This window comes from Pararge aegeria, chromosome 13 (genome assembly GCF_905163445.1).
Source record: "Pararge aegeria chromosome 13, ilParAegt1.1, whole genome shotgun sequence".
Taxonomy (NCBI): Eukaryota; Metazoa; Arthropoda; class Insecta; order Lepidoptera; family Nymphalidae; genus Pararge; species Pararge aegeria.
This window is the reverse complement of record NC_053192.1, coordinates 1,429,204-1,440,758: the sequence shown is the minus strand read 5'-3', so window position 1 is coordinate 1,440,758 and position 11,555 is coordinate 1,429,204.

Here is an 11,555-nt window from a genome sequence, read left to right as displayed (position 1 = left end):
TGCTTTTCGTTCAGTGGTGCTTCTATGACAACCCTTATTTGGTCCACGGTAACCTTTCGTGTGCTCTGACCCCTTTACTTCCCCTTCTACAAGCTGTTGAGTACAAGAATTTAAGCCTGGACACAAGTCAGGTCATGTATTATCTAGTTAAGGAATTTCCTAAGCAAGCATTGTTTTTCTTTTATGTTAAAATAAGGTTGTTTTTTTACTTCAACTTAGCCCTTGACTACAATCTCATCTGGTGGTTAGAGATGCAGTCTAAGACGGTAGCGGGCTAACCTGTTAGGTTAGGTTAGGTTTTCTGTACTGCAACATAACGGAACGCTTAATCGCTAGGCGCGCGTTGTTGCCATCGGCAACAGATTTTTTTGGTTATCTTAGGAATTCTAAAAACTTTAATTAATAGATAAGTAGGCCTAATATAGAATAATGAGGCCGAGTGTACTCGACGCGAGTTCGCATTGTGCCCCACGCACACGCACATATGCGTGAACATAAAACGCAATTTTGTATTAGATTTAATTTGCCCACGCACACACGCGCAAGTGAGCGCGCCTCCTGCACGGAAGTGTACCTTCCTCCGCACAAATTGATTGTGATCGTCGCTGAAAAGACGAATTCACAATAACTAAACAACTTTTTTTCTAAAGTAAGTAGTGTTTTTATTATTTCGCATTTCATCGGAGCGGCTACGAGAAGTGCATTCGGAGTTGGTGTCGTAGACGTGTGCGTCTTGCGAGAGGCGTGTGAGGGACATGTGCGCTGAAAAGAAGTTTGGAGTGCATGCGTGATCGAGATAGTTTGGGTTAGTGCGGCGCCGGGCCCGCGGGGGTGCAGAGGTGCGGCCGAACGCGGCGGCGCCGAGCCGTCGAGTGAGCGCCCGATTTAAAAACTATAGGAACGAACTCGCGCAGCGAGAGCAGTAATACCACCCCCCGCGTAATGATTTTTTGGCGATGAATTTATATTCGCGCGCGAGCGGTGCCACTTTTTCGACCCCCCACCGACCCACCCCCCCCGCTCATTAACGCAACCCAGATATGCAATTCTGATCTTTGACGAGGAGGCTGTAGTGTCGGCGGGCGCCTCGACGGGAGAGGTGCCCCGTTTTGTTTTTTCCCGCCCGGCTTCATTATTGATGGCATCGGGACGGTAATGCGGAAGCATGTGTGAACGTTTCATTACAAAAGGTGGACGCGGCTCGTGTTAATATTGCAGACCGGCCGGACCCGACCGGACGGGTGGACGCTTCCGAAAAAAAGAAAACGAATTAAAATAAATAATAATAATAAGCGGCAATTAAATTTTTAACGATAAAATTATTAGGTTCTGTCGCATACCGGTCGAGTTCGGCGTAGCGCGCGGCTACGGTTCGGGAAAGTTTGGCGGAAGTTCGCAAAGTTCCTCACGTGTGTGGCCGTACGCGCGCGTGACGGATTGGCCACTCGCCGCGCGCTCCATTTCATTGGACACTGCACCTCCCAATTCGGAATTCCTCTACCCGTGCGTCCTAGTCTCAATTTGTGAATATTTTGTCAACACTCGGGTTAAGTTTTGTTTGTAAGTTTGTTTATATGCCGTGCTCCACTACCGGACATTGACTCGCAGTGACTTTGTTGATGTTTTGTTGATTGTTTTTGTTGAACTGCGTTAAATGTTCCAGCCGGCAGACAAGGTAAGTGCCATTTATAATATTATTTAGGAGACACTTTTAATTATTTTTACCAGTACTTAAAAATATTCTGTTAACTATGTTAAATATAAGATTGGAATAAATTAATTAATACCGACCTCAACAATTTAAATTAAAAATTATTTGAAAAGTTCTTAAAATAATTAACATAAGGTTTAACTATTTTACATTCAAAATATAAGCAATCTACCCGAATAAATTACTACATTTAGCTTTTTGGAAGGCTGACAAAAGACAATACTCATTCAGATTGAAATAAATTTATTTAAAATTTAATTTAATATTATTATAGCCCGCAAAACCACATGGCAGCAGCGTGGTAACCCAACTGTGCTATATTAAGGCTAATTGTGATACTTTTGAAGTAAATCTAAGCAACACCACCTATTTTTGCTACCCTCTTCATTTTTTCGTTGAACTTGATTTTTATCTATCCCAAACAATTAGCGGGCCCCTTCGCGAGAGCAACTATTATAATGGTAATACATCTGGACGGACAGACGGACGGAGAGGGTTTAGCTAAGCTGCAAGTGCGTCCAGAGCTCCGTATTAGACATTCTTGCATAAGTAATTACTTTTTGAGAGCAATAACCGATGCACCCAAACTTTTGACCTTACTACATAATTTAAATATGAATAGACGAAATGTTTTTTTAACTAGATGTTTCTATTGGGGATGCGAATACTGACAAATTGATTCAAATTTTGTTTGAAATATAACCGGAAGTTAGGAACATTTCCGTATATGTGTTGGGTTTTAACCCGATTATTATTTTAAGCTATGCATGGGAAAAAGATTTGAATAACTTTAAAAAAATATTTTTAATTATTCTAATAGAATTTGTATTTTTTCGCGGGACATTCTAAGTTATACCTTTTTTGCCTTTTACTATTCATACACAATAAAATGTTTATTTCTTTTTTGAATCCGGAATACGATGTGTAACAAACGCCCATAAATTTAAACCACTTCACAAAATTTCACATTTGTTTTTATTACCTTGATTTGATATTACCAAAAACAAAATTTAAGTTGCCTGTTTTGTTTAATCGGCAAAAACCGTTATAAGTATTTTTTGTAGGTATAGTATTCAAAAACTCACAAATATATGTAAATGTTATGTGATAAGCTTTTAAATGAGTAGTATAATTTTATTAAAACATAATAACTTTACGTAAATAGATAGCTCAAATTGACATAAAAAAAACCGCAAAAAAAACTCGTCTAGCTTTCGCTTGCAAAGAACTATTTTTTTAAATACAGTAATGTCTGCCAATTCGTTAAATATCACATAAGTCTCTAATCTGTAATCTAATAATAAATAACAAACTTGTGTATAAACTCTCACATTTATAAACTTAAGCAAAACTTTGTACTATGAAGCGTTATTACCTCTCAATAACTTAGTCGAAAACATTTTTAATCAATGTTTCTAGCGCGAAACGCTAAGTTGTAGTAAAATAAGCAACAGTCTTCCGAGATACGTGTTTTCTAACACATATAACTGAGAAAATAAATGCAAGAGTTAATAGGTATTTCACACCCCAATTGAAACCCGTTGATTGCTTTCCAAAATCGCCAAGCGAGATCTGTAAACTTAAAAAAAGCTAACTACGACTGGTCCTAATAAACTTCCCTACATTTGCAAGTATAGCAGACAACTTCATAATTACACAGCTACAAAGATCTTTATTGTCATTACGTATTTGTATCCTCTTATAATCGTTATTTCCAAAAGGATAAAAACACAAACTGCATTAAAGTCAATTCACCGTCGCTGTCTGAATTGCTTAGTGCCAAAAACTACAAAACTGATTTCATTATAGTTTTTACGAAATAATAGCGTCTCAATAAAGGTTAACATGTCTTTACTAATATTATAAATCTGAACAAACAATTTATGCTTTAATGACGTTATATAAAAATTAGGAGTCTTTTAGATAACATTTTTGTTTTATACTAATTCCCACTACTGTTACCGCGATTTTTAATACCGCGGGAAATGTCTACATGGCTGGGTTTTGAAAGTGTCATATGTCCTTCCCCAGGATTCAAGCTAACAACTTAAAAAAATGTATTAAATATTAATCAATGGCATAGGCGTGATTAAGTAACAGACAAAATAGAAATACATTCGAATTTATAACATAAGGTAATTTAACGCCCAAGCGTACATAACATAAAAAATGTGTACATGATGGCAATAACAAGATCCGTAAACTTAAAACAAAAGCTACGAGGGTTCCAAATGCTAAGAGGTCTCGCAACATCAAGGATTCAGTTGTGGGGACACACTACCATTGCTTAAAGCAGTATTATATTATTAGAGCACACGCAAAAAGTGCACATAAAACCGCGAGCGGAGCTTTCTATAAAGCACCGTTAAGCAATGGTTGAGAAGTGTACGAACAGTCATTGAAACTAGACGTTACATTTCTGCAGTACGAGCTCGAATCGCGCGTGCAGCGTTGCTTGCACCCCTCAGACCTATTGTACCACTGGAGACAGGTTCGCTAGTTTACACATTCACTTGCCCTTTTTTGATGGTAATTTTTGGCAGTTGAGGATTTTTTTCGCGCAAACTTGAGTACTTTAGTGTCACAATGAGATGACAACCGGCTGAGCTCACGGGAAACTTGGCTGCCTCGTTGGTCGAGTAGTTAATTTGTTCGACTGCGAATTCATGCATTGCGGGGTTCAAGGTTCAAGGCATAGATCCAATTTGTCCACATCCTAAGTCTACTTTATCTACCGGGGATCCTAGACCTTGGCAAAATAATAAGTTTGGCCATTCAAAGAGGCAATGCCTCCCAGCAACTAAATTACCTACAATAACCGCTCCGTTGATATCGAAGACCTCTTTCTTTTTTTTTTACATAAATGGGTCATTTAATTGTATTTGATGTTAATGATAAAGTTATTTGACGTTTATTTAATTAATTTAAATATTAAACCACAAAATAACGATATTACAAAAAATATGTGCTGAACAAATGTAGTCGAAAACGTTGGCGTCATATTGCCTTTATCGGCACACTGGTAGATCAATATCAAGTTTTCCTCTGACATTAATATCATCACAATATATCAGTCCTCCTTAAAGACAAAGATGCACCGCAAGGCGATGTAGCATTCTGGTATGATGACACGTAGCAACCGATATGAGTATCATGTAACTGCCGTACCCCTAACAGGTTTGGATAGAAAATAACTTCTATAAAAGAGGAGGCCTGTTCCCAACAGTGGCACATTAACAGCCTGAGGATGGAGGATTTTGAATATTTTGAATTTTGAAAATACAAACCTAATTTTGCATGCATGACACAAAATAAGATTAAAATTGGGTTTTGTATTTAGTAAAATTGTTGTCACGTCGAGCTCTTGAGCACATACTTCAATATACTAATGCCCGTTTTCATTAAACCTAGACATCGCATCGATGTCTTTAGAATGCTTAGGAACCAACTCAGAATGCTTAGGAATCTCCTTAGATTAGGCGATACTTATTTAGGCATTGCCTTCAGTGCAAACGGGCGTAAATATCCTAAACTAAATTACCAGGTCTAATTTAGTTAAGAGGTTTGTTTAATGGAAAATACAGTTTCAACTAAAAGCTAGATAACGTTTTACCTTTGGTATGAGAATATTAAGGTTTGTTAACATGAAATAAATACAAGTATTATAACTTAGATAAAAGATTTAGTGATATCTAAACTATATCAGGTTTTGTACTTTGTATTAGGCGTATACAAGTTAAGATAGTATTTAAGATTTTAAAAACTGCAATTCCTGTATCCACCAGAAAAAATAATCGACGATATTTCAATTAAAGATACGCGATCGCAAAGCAGAGAGCGACCCCACAAATTCCATCTTCAGCTAGACGATCATCGATTCTGTATATAGAAACACAACCCGACTAGGAACAAAATTAATTAGATACCAATTATATTAACTAATAACCAAAAAGATTTTCAATATAAATATGAGACAAGTCAATACGTATTCTACATCTTTAAATTTTTGAGTCATTAAAATAATAGGTAAAAAAATTAGAATTGAAAACTCCGGCTTCCCCGATCAAAAGAAGATAGGTACCTATGATCCTATTATTATTTCTGTACAATAAACGGCGGACCTCTTTGTCTTGTGAGATACAAAATTGCCGTGCAGAAGAATGGGTTCTTCACAAATATATTATCTTCGCTATTTTCAAGACTCAACGCTAATCGATCGAAAACGAAAAACAAATTTTATGTTTCCATATTTATGTCAACCATGATTTTAAATATCATCTTCAACTAATTTGAAATACCTACAACTAACTACCTTGACAAGATTTCATCATCGTTAAAAAGTTGACCATTCAAAAATATATTTCGTAGCCTGATTCACTCATTATTAGATGAGAAAAATGTAGTTACCATACACAATAAGGGTATCATAAAACACGCTCATGACTGTGGAGTTATAAAAATATTCCGTCAACGTTAAAAAACCGAAGCCCCAATTGAAGGAACGCGATCGCAAAACAGAGAGCGTCCCCGCTAATTCATCTAGACGATCATCGATTCACATCTACGAGTACCCCATGCCTTGCAGACTAGGAAAAAGTAAAAAATAAACGCGGCGACTGTCATTCCGTCTCCTAATCGCGGGCCACGCACGCGCGCCTTTTAATTGCGCCCCTCCCCCCGGAAAAGGGGCTTAGGTTCCGTGGATTAGCATACAGCCTCAGTAGGGGTGCTACAGTTTTTACGCGCGCCATTTTTCGCGGCATATTTTCGGCAGCGGGGAGGGGTACCGTGCGTAAGCGCCGCAGTCGGCGACGGCCGGCGAACGCGCTATGTGCATCACACCTAGCGAACCCACGCGCGTCCTCAAATACAGTATGAACGAACTTTTTTGAAACGTGTGCAGTGTTGTGAGTGGACAAATTTTTTTCAAAATAAAATCGGTGAGTTTTTTTTTTAAATCGAGTGACGCTTGCTAATTTCGGCGATAGCCGGGAGCAAGGTCGTGGCATAGTGATAATATTATTTGCACGAAAAAAATTGTTAGTGCTATGGATAACCTCAATTTAGGACAACGCGCGTCGTTGTTTGATTTCGGGTATTTTTTTCACTCTTACACACTTATTTTCTATGTATCTGTCCCAACCATTATTAACTTTACAAAAGTTTTACCCCAACTGTGTAAAACGTATTTGCATTCTTTTTTAAATTAAATTGTTATTTCAAATCCATTCTTTGCTTGCAAAAGTAAAGCTAAACTATATCCATCATTAATAAAAACGTATATGCTAATTCATAATTAAATAATGTGGTAAATGATAAAAGTCGATTCTAACTGTGTGACACGTATTGGCATTTTTTAATTCAATCTCTTTTTCATTATTTAGAAATCCATCCTTTAATTTGCAAAAGTAAGAGCTCTTACATTTGTCATTAATAAAAACATCCATACTTATTATTTATCAATGTTTTGAATAATAGAATAATTTTCGTGATACAATAACTGGATCCTTTATATATTATCTTTATTTACGTATCATACAAAATAGCACCGTTATGTAAAAGCAGCTATCTACATTCCCGATCCTTAACTAACTTAAAATTTAAAAAAGACGCACCTATTTTTATTCGCCAACTATTTAACTTGGAAACTGTTCGAAATACTTAAGTAAATACTTCATGCTTAGTCCCGAAGTTAAACTAACAAGCTTGAACTTTTTTTTTCTCTAATATCACTGGAATCCTGAGTTTTTTAACCGAATTTAAGTTAAACTTTGAGGATAAACTTTGCCTCAGATACTTTGCGTTTTTGTAAATAATACAAGTAGGTATCACGATGTTTTCAAAGTATAACTTCAGTAGTGATTACCTACGATTATTTGTGTGATAGAGTTATGTTTGTAGATTTTTCTTAACGATACGGAAATTGTAGTCATACTAATATAAAAAAAAATACTTTACTTTATTTATTATCCTGTAAATTTGTTTGCTTGCTACGCTTGTACTACTTACCCGATCATGATGAAATTTTGAACTTGTATAAGTACCGTGGAGACGTTTTATCCCAGGATATTTAGCGGTTCTCGCCGATTTTTATAAAGCCAAAAAATCCACGCCCAACAGCTATATATAACAAATGCAGAACCTATTTCTTAAAATTTTATTAAAATGCTGTAGTTTCAAAGGTTCATGGCTTCGTGTATGTTTTTTATTCAATTACACAAAAACTGTCACACGAATTCAGATTTAATTTAGAACACATATGTACTTGATCTAGATTAACATATAGGATTTCCGGTTAAATAATATAAATGAGAACACAGAAAATTTATGCAGAGTTGCTTGTTCATTGCAAAAATTATTAGGTACCAGTCTCGAATATTTTTCTTATTGATTTCATAAAAATCCTTACAGATGTTCTTAAAGATTGACTGTATTCAAATTGGTCTACATTAATATTTGCTCCATCTTAACTTTCATACGTATCGTGTCGGCCTATTTTTGTAAGTCTGCCTTCCAAACCGGTGGTAGCAAACAGACAGAAAACGTCAAGTTTTAAAAATGCCAATAGAATAGAGTAAGCGTGCAAAATAAATTAAGTTTGTATCTAAATTTTAAGCTAGATAAAATATCAATAGCATCATCTACCAGTACTACTACAAGACGTTTATATACTCAGGGAAAGAGAACGTTTATATATGTTTTTTAAATATAAATGTAGTAATGAGTGTTTTTTTTAAATTCTAAAAACCAGACCGGAGTAAGGGAATCAAGCGGTGTCCAACTCTGTACGTCAGAGAACCGTTCGTCTCGGTTATTATCACTGTGTTTATGCCCAGCTGTGGGCGTTAATAAAAGGCCGGTGGTGATGATCAAAATAATTATGATCGAAGTATGTATATTTCATATTCCTTAACTTAGCAACTATCTAATTTATAATATAAGGAAGGAAAGTACTAGGAAATAATAAAACAAAACAGTAATCGTTAATTAACTTGAAACTGTAATGTAGCCTCCACAGTTAGTGCTACTGATGACAGTAAGGTAAACTAGCTCAGTTTACTAAAACATTACTCAGTTGGGAAAAGATCGGTTGACATTGGAAACCTCAGCAACATACAAGAATCAAAATAAAAATCTAAATCTGAAGTGATCTCCGCTTTCATCTCACACAACTTAGGATAATTATTTAAACGTTTAGACTGTTTAGCAATGTTGATGCAGGCTTGTTTATTTTGCATGTCTACTTAACTGTGTGTCCTTCGGGATCTCGAAGCTGCGGATATCGAAACTAGATTTATATTAAATATAAATACGATCGATATAATATAAAGTTAGATCACGCGTATCTCTATGCGAAAGAATAGGAAGGTATTCTTACAGTAGCTTTAATATAATTTAGTTTTTGTTAAAAACATTATGAATTATTTGTGTTTATAGACAAAAGGCGAATATAAGCGATCGACTTACTAGAACAGCCATAAATTATTTGTATGTCGTCCGCGGCAACTATTAATCATGGATGTAGCTGAGTTTATGTTTTGTGATATAATTTGATGTTTCAAAAGTGTATATAAAGAATCATTGATTTACTATGTTACTTTTCAAGAATGCAATTGTCGATGCTGAAGTATACGTCTTTTTTCGGGATTTTTGTTTGTATCTTCTATCCAGAGTCTCTCCACTTATTTGTGGACCTAAGTAATAATATAATTAAAATAGTAGGTACTTATTTAAAACCCGCCGTACACCGCAGCTTTACCTATAGAAATTAAAAATGTAGAGCAATGTTATTCCGGAAGTAAGAGATTATGAAATGTTATAAAGTGTCATTATTTACACTTTAGTAGTACAATCCGGACTAGTCCACAAATACGCACTGGGCCAACGTGGTGGACTGCGGCCCAAACCGTTCTCATTGTGGGATAGGACCCGGGCCCTGTAGTTAAAACGCGACAGGAAGCTACCTACTGAAACTTTATATAAATAAGTTATAAAAAGCATTTTATATACCTTATTCGTATTATGAGTAACATATTTTGGAAATGTTTTGTGTGGGATTTTATATTTTCGTACATAATAAAAACCGATGGTAACATATTTACCACCTGTTCAATTTATTATCAAATAGATCAATTATCTTACAGTTACTTCTAATAAAGAATAACGATTAACGTTCCACTGTTAGGCACAGGCCTCCTAACTCAAAGGAGATAGGTTTAAGAGAATAAACCCACCACGCTGCTCCAATGCTGGTAAGCGGGCTCACATGTCAGAACAATCTCGATTACCTAACTCTAGGCTGTTACTGAGATGAAGAAAGAAATTAAACCCTCATTTTTCCATAAAAAGAAAAAGAAGATTCTTATGTATTCAAAGGGGGCCAGACGTAAAGGGGGCAGACGTAAACAAAGCCAAGTATCTAACACACCCCCTGTTATGCGATGAAAAACCAAAAACAACAACACATCTCACCAGCGCCGCGAAAACACGTAGACGTTTCAAATGGAAATAAAAAGTTTCTGTCTCCATACAGACCTAAACAAGGTGATACCGCAGCTTACCTACCATACAGGTATTCAAACTCAAATATTCTTTATTCATTTAGGCCTATCACAGGCATTTATAAAGCGGCATACATATATGTTTAAATAATTGTGTAATGGTTCGAAAACTTAAACCTAAAGTTGCACGGGTTCCAAACGCTCCCTGGTGTAAAAAAAACCCACGAACAGCTTAGCCGGGTATTTTTTTTCTGTAATCACCATCTTACAGTCAATTAATATTTAGCTATGAAGCTATGAAGTGAGAGCAATTCACACCCAAGCTTTTTCATCGTTTAAGTAATCCTTAATACTATAATAGGATTTTTCTATACGCTTACGTTTTATGTAAACTTTGAACGTGTTGCGAGACATCTCAAATATTTCATTCGGTAATCTCTATATATAAAAGAGAAAATGTCTAGGTATGTTCCGTATAGGCTCCGAAACGGCTGGACCGATTACAATGAAACTTTCAGGGAATCTCCGGATTGACCTGGCGAGTAATCCTGTAAAGTTTGGTGACGATCGGAGCACTCCTAATTTTGAACTGTCAAACTGTCAAATACAGCTTTTATTTACTATGATGATATTCTATTGTTCGGTGTACATGAGTGTAGATAATGATCTTCACCCGCTCAAGAAGAGAATAGAAGAGAATGAATACGGAGAGAAATAAATGATTTCATATATTATGAGACTTAAATTAAAAATTTAATGATGTTTATTGTTTAAATAAAATTAAGCAACATCTAGCCCGGCGAAGCGGGCTGGGTACGCTAGTTTGTTATAAAATAACGTTTTCTACATTAAATCCATCCGAATCTTAAGATTTATTACTTAGCAACGCTTTATTGTCAATCCATACAATTTTTAATAAATAACAACGTTCCTACGCAACTCTAGATTACAGATTATAGATGGATAGAATACAATCCTCTCGGACAAACTGACGTATATTTAAGGGTTACATTTCGGGAACAGTGTGAAATCCCTGGACTCATCTCTAACTTTTCTAAGAAGTTAGCGTTTTTAATTTAAACAATTAAATACCACGGAAGCGGTGATAATGCCAGTGGCCGGGACCTCGGCTTCACTTTGGGGGGACCGAGTTCGAAACCCAACCTTTAACTTTTCTAAGTTATGTCCGTTATAGTCGTTAAAATACCACTTGCTTGACCGGAAAAGAAAATATTACGAAGAAACCAGCAAACCGGAGAGTTCTTCGTAATGTTCGCAAAGAAGCGAAGTTCACCGATCCGCCCTGGGCCAGCGTGGTGGACTACGACCTAAACCCTTCTCAT